Here is a 15,341-nt window from a genome sequence, read left to right on the forward strand (position 1 = left end):
CCATCACACCCGAGGTTGCACCCTTTCAGTGCACGCAGAATTATGTCATCAGGACCAAGCCTAAAGGTGAGAGGGTGAGGCGTAGGGTGTTGAGATATATATTTTATGCTGGACGTATTTTGTTGCATTACTGTGGGGTACGAGGATTGGCTTGTCCAAGAGACCACTCGGCATTAGTTTACTCAAATCAAATCCCTTTCGGCCGTCTGCTGTATGGATCACCAACACGTGGTGCGACAGAGTGGATTCCGTACGTCCGACGGTCCCGATCGGGCTTCCGTCGGGCGAGATGCCGCTTTCAAGCCCCTTTGGGGGATTGATCATTTAATTGTGCTGCCGATGGCCTCTGCCAAATTGACCGTTTTGCCCTCCTTCTCATCAATCTGACCTACTCAAATTTAGGGTTTGTGAGGAGTGACATTCCTTCCTCTTGGCTTTGTTATGGATGGACCACCCAGAGCACCTGCCACCGTAGACGTACATCATGGTGCATATGTGCACCGTGGAGATCTGATGATCTATCGTAAATTATGTGCTTCTTAGCTGGCATATGCTAGACAAGAACGTGAACCATAAGAATTGTTTATAAAGATGACAACATCAGTAAACAACTACTTTTTTTCAATTTAAGCAATAACGCACCATATATTTTATTTTTTTTAAGATAAGTATCATATATTTTGTTATAGTTATAATTATTTTTGTTTTTTACTTTTGAAGGAATAAAAACAAAAAATAGAGAGAAAAGTAAAATGTGGCATTAGTTCCACCGACAAACAATAAACATATATATAGCGCATTTCATACTAACTAATAATCTCTAGATGATGTATGGGTGACATCTAGCATTATATGCCAACTACTATGGTATAAAAGACCCTAATATATAGGGCATAATTTGCATTTGAATGATTTTGATCTAGCTTAATCATTTTTGGATTTAAAATTTGCTTTACGTCAATTTTCAACATATCCCACCCTGTTGTTTTGTTCCATACGGTGTTCTTGTTGCTGCTTGATACAGTCGTAATAATGCCTCAACTTGTCAAATCTGACTCCTAGAACTACAAGAAGGAACTCTCTCTCTCTCTCTCTCTCTCTCTCTCTCTCTCTCTCTCTCTATATATATATATATATATATATATATATATATATATATATATATTCATCTTTGACTTTGTTTGTTTATTTATGATTCACATACAAGTGTTGAGCTTACGAGTCAATATTGGAAAAGCTTCATCCTTCTCATTTTTGGTGTCAATGGTGATATTTTTAATAGATTCCTGCTTTTGTGCCTACACTTCTGGTAGTCCAGATATCTTTAAGAAAGTAATATATATAACAACCATTACCAAAGATGAATGGAGCATGTTTGAATATAAGGCACCATAATTTGCTTGAAAAACTACTCAACCTGCAAATATTCTATAATTCATTAGTTTTAATTTACCACATTAAGCAACTAGCATCTCCATGCAGATCTCATAATGAAGGTTAAGTTTGAAAATTGTAAATCTTTAGATCTTATATTAGAGAATTCCTCTAAGATTGATTTTGGAGCTTGTTTAGTTCTACCTCAAATTAGCACCATCTAATCAATGGAAAGATATATACATGTGAAAAAAATAATATTTAAACAGTTTTTTGGATTTTCTATGGTTGAGTATAATACCATATGATCTCCGATTGGCTATATATGTAGACAAAAAAGATTTGGTAAAATCATAATTTATCGTTTTAACAAAATACATTAGGATAGGTTCATATGATCGCATTATATGTAAGAAAGGATAGTGTGTTCTAGTTTTATTAATTTGGACTTTACATAAAACTAGCAAATGGGACTCAGATTAGTCAATTTGCAGCTTATTCTAGGTTTGAACTTAGATGGTAGCATTCCAGCCATATTTTTTAAAAAGAAACTATTCAATAAATAACTTTCCTCCTAGCCAACTTGGGAGTTTTGCACATTGGAAAAGGTTTATTGATAAATTAGTTCTCTCCCTTACTGTAACTATCAAAGATGATGCTTAGGGAACTTTATTCGAGCACATGTAATGGTGCAGTACGATCTCTCCTCCTTTCCCTTGCCAAAGAAAAAAAAAATAAATAATAATAATAAGAGGGAATTTTTCCAACAAATTTAAAAGGTCCAATTGTTGCACTCAAGAGATGCATGTTGAACAAACAAAAAATGGTAATGACCAAGATATGAAAGTGTATTTGTGTGATTCTAGCAAAATGCATCTTTGCTGTCTTCCATTATATTCGTGTTCATTGGGTGGCTTAACTTCCCTTCAATCCAAAAAAGAAAAGAAACAAACACAGAAAGATTATATTCATGTTCAGGCCACCGTATATGCCTTATTTGGAAAGTAACGATAAGAGAGCCAGTGCAAGGGAATTTATTTTGGCCATTAACGGTGCAAAAGCTATGTTGGATATTGGCCCGAAATATATGAGACTCAGGTCTCAGGGTAGGTAATGGGTGATGGATGGGTCCGAACACCAAAGAATAAAGGAAGGCGGGAGAAATAAGTCTTTTCATTCTGTTTCTCTCTCCTCTTAAACGTGCCCTCGGTGGTCTATATCAATAAGAAAAGTAGTACAATATGGCCAAAAGCTTATTAGCATAGGTGGTGCTGAAAGTGGTCTGCTTTTTCGATGGAACTACATATCCTTATTGTCTCCGAAAAGAAATTGCCGTCCAAATCACCCCCGGGATAGCAAGAAATTCGGGTACTCCCTCCTAAAACTGTAGTCTCCCTCCGGAGGCACAACCTCTTAGAAATAAGAAATTGGGCCCTCTGGTCCCAACCTTAAGCAACGTGAAAGGCATGAAAGGATATCCCCTGCTTCCGGCATTCCAGGGCAGTCCTCGCACGCCTACATCGAGCTCAGCACAGTATAACATGGTCCCATGAGACAGATGGCTCCCACTAGAAATGTGCAAAAGATCATGCCGCATAAAAAACCAGGTGGAAAGCTCTCCTTATGTACTAATAATCCTATATTAGTTCCCTTGAAACTCGAAGTGCTTGAGAGCTGTCCAAATCTCTTAGACAGGGAGAGATATTATATCCGAATACAATATGCATATATATATTGAGCTTGGTGACGAGCGCTGAAGTCTCTCTCTCGATTGGTCCGATACCACGTGGGCACGATTCCTTCTGTCACTAGCTAGGTGGCCAGTTGCCTGAATGACTGCCCCGCCCCCCTCCCCACCCTGGGACCCTTGGAGCAAAGGCAAGAGCTCGGATCTCTATTCTAAATGGGTCGCCGATAAAATTATACTGCAAACGAATTAGGAATTTGGACAAGTGTCAATCATCGACATATCATTCAACACCTCTGCGCTAGCTAGAAGAAAGGTGGCCTTTGTTATATACCTTTTTTTGGGTGGGGACGGGTATTTTGGCTGTTTAAAAGGACGGTCCACCATTACCCACTCGCCTTGCTAGGAGAGCAAGTCTGTCGTCAGTGGGCCGCTTCCTCTACCAAAGATTGGCGCTGCAAAGGCCGGGGAGGGGCATCATGGGCAGCGAGCTTTTTCCTTGCTAGCTATCCAAACGGTGGACGTGACATCCGAGGGAGCAACGTCACTTAATGGATGGACATCCACCGCATAGGCATGGAGATGGCAATCGACTGTGCCTGCTACGGGTACTCCCAGATATTGATTTCGTGCGCCCCCGGCTTCCCTGGTTCCAATGTCGCCGTGAAATGGTGCTGACATAGCAAAATTATTTTGAGGCAGTTTACGAGAATAAATGTGATGCATGAGGAAACGTAGGATTCTTGTACCAAAGAAGTTGCATGACACATATGTAATTTTACTATGTTGAAATTTTATGTTAGTTATTAAGCAATTTTTTGCCCATAATATTTAACTATAACTACGATTTCTTTAGATAAAAAGATATCTAAATAATACCTTCTAATTAATCTTTTTGGATGAGAGCCTCAAACATCAAAAATAATATTAAAATGAAACCAATCAAGATTTAAGCAAGAGAGAGATATGATGACCTCTATGCCGAGTATGTGAAGACCCAAACCTTAATCTTTCGTACTCCTCACATCTATTGGAAGAATAACTAGGTTGTGGATCTTCTTGAAAGCAGAGTGATATGGTTTTATTTAATTGTACCTTCAAACAAACTACACTATCCTAGAAAGGGAAGCATTGTAGGTATTGATCATTTCTCACATCACCGAGCCTTCCTTGGCTTTAGGAAGAGCTGAAAATGGATTATATTTGGATTGAATATCTATTTTTATTTAGTGGCTATAAATAGAAACACAAAATCCAGTGCTATATAATCATGAAATATAGAGAAATTTTGAGCAATGTTCAGCAACTAAAAACCACGCGTGCATATATAATCATGAAATATGCAGAAAAATAAATGAACCCTAGTTTAATTATTGGACTATAATTTGTGAAATATTATTGTGCATGAGCACATTTAAAAATATAGATTTATGAAATTTAATACAAATAAAAAGCATAAGAAATGAGAACCATTTTTTCAGCTTTGATCTTGAATGCTAATTTAACAACACTTTGGAGAGGTCAAAAGCAGTCTTGAATCTATATTCACCAAACAAATTTGAACTCAGGTAGTCAAATATGCATACACACATTAAATATCTATCAAAATAATTTCAACTAAACTAAGAAAAGTCAAACAAAAATATAGAGAGAAAAAATAAAAAAAAAAACTAAGACTGAAAAATACTTGAAAATGTTTTATGATCTAGGAATAAATTGATAACAAAAAGTTACATATCAATAAATATTTCCCAAGGATAACATGGTGGGATATTTTTGGTCCTGAGCATTATACCCTCTATTTAATCTGAGTTTAATAATTTACATTCCCGCTTTTCTCTTTTTCTTAGCATTGTAAGCTTTTATGACAATATGCTCCACATATTGCGACTTCTTGGTTCTGATGGTTATGTGGAGCATGTGAAAAGAGAGAAACAACCGGGCTTTTAGGTTTGAGGCAAAATCAGCGATGATATTGCTAGACCACTTTCTCGGATTATTAAACAGCTGGATGGTCTGTTTACAGAAAAGATCCAAGACTCTCTGCAAGAGCTGACGAGCAGGGCGCATAAGGATCTCAAGTCCTCCCAGCCAAAGCATGAAGAGAAGCGGCATATAGAGTGAGATTTTTAAAACCAACTGTTACTGATTCGTAGCCCAAGAACAAAAAAACAATACCCCTCCTCTGTCCTTTTCTTTCTTGTGCTTAAGCCTAAGCCAACTCGACTTGTGACCAAAGCGGTCATGTGCACAACAGTCCTTTTGTGCGTTAATTATTTTCAATAATTTGGGTGGGAAACCTCCCATTTCATCCAAAAAGGACAACAGTTCTTGTAGCAATATCCAGAATTTGAATCCTTCTGTCGAAAGGCAAGTACTTTGGGATTGAGATCACCCAACTCAAATGCCTGTCGTTGGCTCATGTTTGTTGGGAGAAGATAAAGTCTCATCTCTTTTACCAACAGCAAATTAAGAAAAGAAAGGCAGGTTGTTTAGGCGGCTAAGTTTTGGATTAATTGATGCACGGGTGCAATGGGCATGGGGAAAGATATATCCAGTCCCAACTTACATCTTAGACAAGGATAATAATTCAAGAAGATAAAGTTGGGTGAGAAGGATTAAACTCTATCAAGGTGAGAAAATTAGTGCAGCCACATTGAGAGAGGGATTTTCACATGGGTTTAGAGAGATCCATTCGTCGAGAAAGAGGTATAGAGATTGGCAGGCTTGCACTCGGAGAGAGATCTGATTTTCCTTGTATCAAATTAAGGTAATTTTTTAACTTGGCTGGATTATTCTACATCAAGGTTATGTCAATTGCATTGTTGGATGTAATTATAAGAACTTTACGGGTCAGAAAGATAGAGCCATTGAAGCCGTCCAGGATCTTTTGAATCATCCTGTCGAATTAGCTTGTAACAATAGCCTGTAATTGCAACCAAAAGAGAACCAAACCGGATGCGCTCTCGTTGTCGTTGAGCGGTATCTTGATTTTTCAATCCTAACTCCTAGAATTTTCGATGGAGATGACCTAATTAACAAGCTCTCAAGTGAGTTAGAGATGAAGTCCGTAAAAAATACTGTCCTTTTATAATGTACCTCATCCAGCAGAGACAGTATCTGAATCAGTCTTAAAAACTGAAAGATAGACGTTATCGACGATGGTTATATAGAGGTTAACTTTATCACGATAACCATCAAGTATATTGATGCAGTTCAGGATATTTTGAATCAACCTGTTGAATTAACTTGTAACGACAGCCTATAATCACCTGCAACTAAAAAAGAGTCAAACCGAATATGCTCTCGTTGTTGTCGAGCAGTACCTTCATTTTTCAATTCCAACTCCAAAAATTTTCGATTGAGAGGACCTCACAAACTCTCGAGTGAGTTAGGAACGAAATCCGTAAGGGATATCCTTTTATAACGTACCTCATCCATCAGAGGCAGTATCTGAATCAATCTCAAAAATTAAAAGATGGATGTTATCGACAATGATTATGTAGCGATTAACTTTATCATGATAACCATCAAGTACATCTTCAATTTATTAAAGGCATATCTTTAGTCAGAGACCATATAAATAAAATCAACCAAAATAAATCTTAATGTGTATTAGTGTGGGCCATGTCCGGATAGGATTTAATCGGATAAATTCTAACAATAATAATTAAGATAATGTAAATATTTATTGAATATATTCTTTCAATATGGATTGTTTTTATAATGTCAAAATTCAAAAGCTAGAGTTGCTTTTTAAAGTTACCGAGTTACACAGATCCGCATCTAATCACTAAAAGGAACCTCCAAAGATGATGCCAACATCAGAATCAAAGTCCAACTCACCTTTTTATAAAAGAATAGATTATAGATCTATAATGATCAGCCAACTAGCCAAAACACTTGTGTCCAAATCTTTTACTAGAAAAACACTTGGGGTCAAATATTTTTCCAAATCCAATCACTAATAAGCAATAGGGGGTGGCATAGGTCAAAAATCTATGAACCTAAATCTAACTTATTTATTGAATGGTAAAAAATAAAGACTCAAACCCGATCGACTTTTTGTTTAATGAGTACCCTAACCCGCACACCTGGTGAATGAATGTGTCGAAATAGGTTAAAAAGTCAAGCAGGTTCTAAATAGATTTTAACAGGTTAGTCAAAACTTAAATAGGATGGGTCATGATGTGGCTCAACTGTTAATTGAACTGGTCGAAACAAGTTAAATGGGAATGGTGGAACCTCACCTATTGGATGTAAAGGAGTTAAATCGTGACTTGTGGACCTGCTTATATCGAGATTTGCTCGAAGGAAGTTGACTGCGGGTTGGTTGTGCAGGTTGGGGTCATAGACCCATGGACCTCTAATAACCAATATTGATGCCAGCCTCACCAATGGACAACCAAGATTGCTCGGATTACTGGACCCTTACTCGAGCTTAAACCACCACAAAGAGAGTCCAGGTGACCTCGTAACGCGATGGTGCGTTGAAGGGGATGCTTATGGAATCTCATTGTCTGGTTCTTACTCCAAAGCAAATTCTGCTGCACACCTGTGCACGCAGTTTCACACAATATCTTTCTTGCAGATCTCCTAAAGATTTGGCTGGCTTGTTCTATCTAGTCCGGCTTTGACCAAAATAGTTTGGGGCTTGTTTTTTGCACTCCAAGACAACCAACGTTGTCGCCCTACGGTCTGCTCAAAAGAAAGAACTAGGACAGATGACCATCTGAAGATCCATCAGAATCTCTGCTTTCTCCTATATTTTAGTTCTCCCCGCTAAAGGTCTGATGAAGAACTTTGGTTACCATATACTTTTTTTTTTCCTAAATCTCCTAGCATTTAATAACATTGGGTCAATGAGCTCATGAAATTCAAATTACATCAAGTCCTTTATCCTTCTCTGACATAAACCAAGTATTTTAGGGTCATTTTTCAATCGTCAGGTGACTAGAAAGCAATCACTACATTTTGAGGTGGAGTAGGGGTGTGGCCTTATATTCTTGTGGGTAACTTGTTACCTTAATTACCACCGTCAAGCAAGCAGTATACCATACACCGTCACTCTTGGGCACGTTTTTAATGCACGGTTCGTTTTCTTGAGTAAATCAGCGCATGGCTTACTAAGACTCATATGATGCTCAATAATCACTCGAGTAGAACAGCCTTGTCGATGTGCAGGCTGAGATCTCACTCAAGTCCAAGTAACCGCAATGAAGAATCCTCTCGCTTGTTGACCCAAATCACCCCAGACTAATAATAATAATAATAATAGTAATAGTTATAATAGATAGTGCGGCTGCCCATATATGTGCAAAATTAAATATCAGATAGTCTCATCATGGTAGAGCGAAGGAGAAAACATGTTCCACACATCCATGAGGTCCTTCACCTCTCTTTTCATCACAATACACCGACTGGGAAATCATGGACTTTCCAAACACTCCTAGGATCTCCACCAGTCTTTTGAAAACTTTCTTTGAATGCCCTCAAGCCGGCTAATTAGATAACTTATTAAGTTTTGTTTATATGTCTTCATCTCTTCTGTGCACTAGTTCAACACTATCTTGTTACCCACCCTTAATCCCCTCGTCAAAATAAACTTTTTCCTTCTGCAATTTTATCCATCTCTTCATTATGTCATCGATTTTGTGAGTCTGCCTTATAATGAGATGCAATTAGATTGTCGGTTCATTCAGTTATTGCAAATGGTGCACAATTTATAAATCACTGATAATTGACATACATATGTTGAAATGCTGCTGTCTCAGAATTTTAAGTGGGAAAGAAACTCCCATCTTACTGGGGAAAAAATTTATCCCATTTGAAATGCCTAAGTGTGGACATGGGCACAAAATGATCTACCTCGAGCTATTTCTCAAATCAATCATTGTCTAATGCGCATCTAGATATCCTACAAACTGTGCCACGATTCATGCAAGCATGCATAGTCATCCAATTTTTCTCCTAAACAGTGCATACTTGTCACATGCTCGCTCATGATTGCGTAACTGTGATTGGAGAGAGAGAAAAAGGAAAAACTTAAGTAGGCTGCAAACATGTTTGTACTTTATAATGAAATAGGATTTTGTATTTTGATCCCAGAGATAGAGCAAGGTTTAGGGTTTAAAGCACTTGGTAGTACCAAGAATGCAATGATTCTCCCACTCCACTTTGCCAACCAAAGTTCAAAAAGATTCTACGGATTAAGTTACATGCCATATTGCACATTCATTTAGTCCTAATATGGAATGGAAGCCAACAGCTAACACGTCTCCTACGAAAGAGCATACACAATTTAGCCGTAACTAGAAGATCCCCAGCCTCCTTCCTTCCAAAGCCAAGCGTACTAATGCAAGCGCGCATTAGACTCCGCATTTTGCGTCCAAGGAGACTTTTTCTACCTCCGAGAATCATCGCAATCGCAGCTGGTTGCTCATTACCATAATGTCACCCGACGTCGAGCCCAACAAAATTAGAGACACGTGACAACAGATTGGGGACACGAGTGAGCTGGTTGGCGGTCACCAGAAACCTTTCTGAGTACTGTTCCCGGTGCCCGGGGATATCCCAAGGCCGTAGGTTGAGGACTGGAAGTAGGTTTAAACTACGAGTGAAACGTCCTGGGGTTCGTCCTCGGCATAATTTTTTTTGAAGTCACTTTAGGTCTGGGAAGAATTTGTTCCTCTACCATTCCCCTCGTTTTTTCGCGCCTTTCTATTATTCCAGGTCGTCCTCCCGCTCCCGTGGAGGTCATGATCGCTCGACGATGGAGGACTTTGCGCCCATTCTTCGCAAGATATCTTCTTTCGAGGACATGCTCGACCAAGTAAATCACCTCTCTCTCTCTCTCACCCCTCCATCCCCCAAGAAAGAAATTCCCAAATTCCTCCGAAATGTCGTATATCAGTTGCACCGGAAAAGAGAGCTGAGTTAGGGCTACGGTAATTTTTCTATAATCATGCATCGGCCAGCAAAACAACTGGGAGCTTGCCCCGGTTATTTCTTGAAACCTTGTTGGACGATTTTAGTATTTTTGTTCTACTCCTGAAATTCTTAATCAGTGCTGGGATGTGAGAGAAATAAAGAATTCCTAGCCATTGTCAATGAACGCAGTTTTTATGGCCACAAATTGTTCGATCTGCTCACGTCTTTATATTTCATTGGTGTTTTAGTAAATGACACATATTACAGCTGGAGTTTGTACAAGTAGTTCGTGATGGACAAGTTTTGGCCAATTGCTTTCAGGATACAACAATCTAAGGTAACATTCCTACTTCTCTCTCTCGAAAGAATGAACATTCCTACCTCCTTTAGTGCGTATCCACCTATAAATCTGTCCAAAGATTAAATCTTGAGAGACCCTTGCAGTCTTTTTCTTTTTCTGCAACAAAGAATTGACACATTTTTTTTCAGTCAGGTGAAAGATTGAGTATATTATCAGGGCTTAACAAATCAAGAAACTAGGGTTGGATCTACAAGTTTAGATAGTTTTGTCATTTGCTATGGTATAACGATATAAGAGTGTGCTGGCATAATGGCTCCGCCTGCTTGCACTAGTAAAGAAGAGCAAACCACTTGGGAGTAATTCCTTCAGTGGCAGAAGCTTTATGAGATGGATCGTGATCGGGTCTGGTTTGGGCTGTGTTTGGATCAGGTCAACAACTTTTACTAGCTAGCATGAGCTTGTCTTGGACCTGACCTGACCTGTCAATAGGTTGAACTCTGGTATCCCACTTGACAGGACTAATCAACATTGCCCAAACGAGCTTGCACAGGTATATCCCTTTTGAAAATTTCCCTGACCGTTAAATGCGTATTATAGGCAGAGCTTACATTCTTTTATTATTTTTGATCTTGGCATGCATATGGTTAGATGCTGATTGGGTAAGCTTCGATTGGCAAGGAGTCTGCAATTGGTTGTTGTATTTTGTTGCAGAATTTTGGTCAGTTGGAAAAGTGAAAAAGTTTAGCAGCTTCTATTTGCAAAGAGGTAGAATATAAATCTGTGGTAAATGCAGTAAGAAAGTTATTTTTGCTTGATTTGCTTCCCGTTTTGGCCCCTTCAAGCCCGTCTAAGGCCTATCAGAAGTCCGTGGTTGATGTTCAGATACCTTTTTCAATCAACTACCATTCATAATATCATATATGGATGTATGGTCACCTTCATTCTAGGCATACCTGAATAACATCAGCGATGGTTCATCTGTACACTGCATGTTCTAGATAAGTTTTTGAGGAAATATATACTAGACATTTTAAGCATACATGTATTACTAGCAAAACAAGAGATAGAAATTTGCAGTTACTCTTATCATCTATCACAGAGGATTACTTCTCCATATATGGGAGCAATATAAACTTGATTCTGTCACCAACATGGTAAGAACTCCACAATAAAATAATATAGAGAATGAGTATCTCCTGCACATACAACACACCCGGGCATGCAAAATTAAGGAATCCAAAGGAGAAAGTAGGAAGACAAGTATCCAGTGAGTCTTCATGTTTAGGTTATTCATGACCTAGTGCCAACCCTTTCTGAGGTTAATTCCTTTTGTTGATCATTCAACATGAAAAATAAATGTTGAAGCTAGCCTCCTTCTAGATGATTGGAAGAATACACTGAAGCCATCCTAGACTATTCCCCCTGTGGAATCCATATGATTGCAATGATTAACTTCTTTTGTAGCTTTGTATACTATTTTAGGTGCAGGACTATATCATTATCCCACGGTTTCTCTTGAAGCTTATCACCAGATCATCATCGCACACTATCCTTGTGCATGTGTTCTTTGTTAACTTACCATTGCTTATTTGTACTGAAAATTCTCTAGTTTCCTCAGTTTTTGAGAATAGTATAGAGTTTCATGTTTGGGTATTGAAATGAAGTTCTTCTCTATGGTTGAGAAAACATCTGAGGTTTTTTGCACATTACACTAGCATATTGACGTATGGGTTAGTATGGTCCCTTTGGAGTGTCACAGGAATGCAATGTGCCCTGCTTATAATATTTTAACTTGATAAGCAACATAAGCACAAAAGGAAAGTGACTCTGTCAAACTTACCATCTTATTGTGTTGATCTGTTTGTCTGCATCTCGACAATGATGCAACTTGTTGGCTTCTTCTTTAGGTGCTGTACCTATAGACAATTTCTTTTTCTCATTGACAACTGTGTGACTCATCATGAGCTTGAAGAAGATGGGAGAGGAAACTGATGATTATTGGGTACACACACACATGCCATTTTATAGCATTGATGCATTTTTTCACATACTGTGCTGATGCTCACCATGGTTGATACTTGATAGCACACACTATTGCACTATTCCAGGTTTTTTCTAACCCATTTCAGATATGCACCAAAACATACTGATGTACTTCGGATTTTGGTGCAATTAATTCCTTACATTTACTCACATATTTAAAACTATATTCACAGTGGCATCTAAAATATGCATTAGACTCTCTGGAACATAGCCATCAGTATCTTAAATCTTAATTTTTTTATTTCTTTTAGTAATTGATGAATGACTGACTTCCTAATATGTCTGCCATCACAAAACAAAATTGCTGCTGAACATCTCTATATTTTTTTATGCAGTATTCAAAATCGTGCATTCTTTTCCTGATTTCTTATAAACCTAATGACGTAGGCTTGTTTGGAAATTGGCAATTGAATAATATGATTGTTTTGAATAAGGAAAAATTCATTGTTCTATGTGATCAATTTCAAAGGGGAAAATGAGGAATTATGACTACTGTCATTGGAGAAAGAAGCCATTGAACATGAAAAACATATTCTAATGTGAAGATCACTGCTTTACAAAACTCTAGAAAAGAGTTTATTGAAAAGATTTTGGAAGAATTCCATAATTCCATTTCTGGCAGCACAACTGTATTGCTTTCTTTATGTAAACAAACTGCTTTGAAAGTAATTCAATGTTATCCTTTGAATTGTATCTGTTTTGTGATTTACTTCTGTTGATAGTGGTCTCTTTATTCATTTTGAATTATCTATGCTATCACTCCATGCAATGACTTTGTTGGCGACATCAGAGAAATATCTTCTATGTCGTTCCTTTGCACTTATTTATACTCTCTTTTTTTTTTCTTTTTGACTTTTAGCTTTCTAAATTTGAACTTCAAAATTCTTAATTCCTTCACACAATAGATTGTTATTCAACACAACTAAATTTTTTAGTTAATGAAACATCATTCATGCTATCACATCAATAAAATCATCATTATCGTGTCACCAGGGCACTTCTCACATCAAAACTGGCTTAGTTGCAGAGCGAAACTCCATGCGAAAAATGCTCTGTGGGGGAATTCAGCAGATTTTATGACCAGCTGTCAGCCTGGTGTCTTCCTCTTAAGATCAATACCGGGCTAAAGCAACCTTAACCAGGTGAGGGTGCTGCCACGAAACCAAGAAGGGCATTTATTATGGTGGGTACAGATACCTAGCCTGTTGGTCATAATTTGGTTCCTGCAACTAGGGAGCATCCCCTTGAAATTTCTTGCATTCTTGGAAATAGTCTGAATGAAGAGGGAAGGTGACAAGTTTGAAACAGATTCCCTTGAAGAAACACAAGAAATTCAGGAAAGAAGAAGATTTAAACTTTCGTACCTTCTAATAAAAGAATCTTCTCATCTTTAATTTGATGTTATTTCAGCCTACAAGTGTAAGCTGCTTGAGGGTTCCATGGATCCGTTCTATATTCAGGATTCCTTTGATATATACACTTGGCCTCACATCAATCTTGATGCTAATAATGGTGCTCAGATGTTCAGTTGATGGTGCAATTGGATCATGCTTTTTGTATGAACTCTCATCTAATCCATTAAACAAGGAGTTCTTTCTTTTCTATTTATGATGGGGCAAGCTCAATCTGCATGTTTGAGACATATGGATCAACCTAGGATGGAATCATCTGGACAGATAGTTAGCTGCATGCGAGTGATCGATATCTTGCTAAAAGGGCTTCTAATTTAATTTTCTTCATGATAAAGAGACTTAGCTATTGAAGAAAATATGGGACAGTTCCAGAACTGACAGACTATGGTCCGAAGCCTTGAGCTCTCTGCATAATTAAAGTAACAGAAACTATAAAGTTACAACAAATACTTTGCATATTTAACTCCAAATGATGGACATATATATATATGTTATATGTATGTGTGTATGTATGTATGTGTTAACAGAAAACAATCAACCTGACCTAACCTGCATGAATTGCAGCTGTTAGAAGGACTTGCACTGTAAAATAACATATTCATGTGTTTGCAGATTCTTCATCAAGTCAGCATGCTGGTCCGTTAAGTGTCATGTCGGCATACATTGTCTAAAACGTTGTGCTTCATGGTTTGTTAGCACAGGTGACTGGTATATTTTGTAATACCTAATGAAAGAAGGTGTTGTTGTAATTTAAGAATGCCAAAGATCATAGGTTGTGTAATAAAGCACATCAACTGAAGGAGGTCATTATGCTTCATCTAAGTTGACTCTTCTTCGGGTGCTGCTCAGAACAAAATTGCTCTCTTGCAACTGGTGTGGGAATCTTCATTGATGTAAGCATGATAAGACAATAATGTCAGCAGGAGCATATTTTAGCAGTGGATGTCAACTTTCTATATTTGTCTATATTTCTGCAAAATTCTGTCATTTTATTTCTGTGATCAAATTATGTCCTCGTTTTCTTTCCATAGTGATAACTAAATATGTTTTGCCACCCATGGCTTCTTGTTAATACACTGATACTGCTATATAGTAAACCATGACCTTCAGTGGCAGTATTTCTTTCTTTCATTTAAGAAATTCTTGATTAAAATGCAGTCTTAGAGGCTGAATTATGAAATGGGAAATCAAAATATATTGAAGTTCTCAAGGACATAAATGACCAGAAGAATCTATTTTCCATGAGTCCATTTGGAAATTCTTCTCAGTAGTTGGTGTGACAGATTCTCAAATATTTGCAAGTGTAATTGTATTTGGGTTTGCCTTCTTCTTCACTCTGAATGCTTCTTTGGAATGAATACATATGTTATGCTGCAAAATGTTTTATTTTATTTTATTTTTTTAAGGTTGTTTTCCCTTGAAAAATTCAAAAGGAAAGTGCGAGTTTATTTCTGCTTACAACTAGTTGTTCTGTGAAGGCTAGTACAATAAGCATGTCCTTGGAAACAAATACAATTCCTGCTTGCTTGTACTTCCCAACAGACTGCACTATATATGAACTAGTCGATGCTCCTTCATCTACCACTAAAAGTAA

The 15,341-nt window shown here is 37.7% G+C and overlaps 1 long non-coding RNA gene across 1 annotated transcript; it reads left to right on the forward strand.

Annotated features, from left to right (window-relative positions):
• Window positions 1-9,435: 9,435 nt before the first annotated feature.
• Window positions 9,436-14,856, forward strand: LOC105041047 (uncharacterized). Its single transcript, XR_012139928.1, has 3 exons — window positions 9,436-9,893; window positions 10,240-10,328; window positions 10,481-14,856. It is a non-coding gene; the product is annotated as an uncharacterized lncRNA (long non-coding RNA).
• The last annotated feature ends 485 nt before the right edge of the window (window positions 14,857-15,341 follow it).

The sequence above is a fragment of the Elaeis guineensis genome, chromosome 3 (assembly GCF_000442705.2).
Source record: "Elaeis guineensis isolate ETL-2024a chromosome 3, EG11, whole genome shotgun sequence".
NCBI classification, from domain to species: domain Eukaryota; kingdom Viridiplantae; phylum Streptophyta; class Magnoliopsida; order Arecales; family Arecaceae; genus Elaeis; species Elaeis guineensis.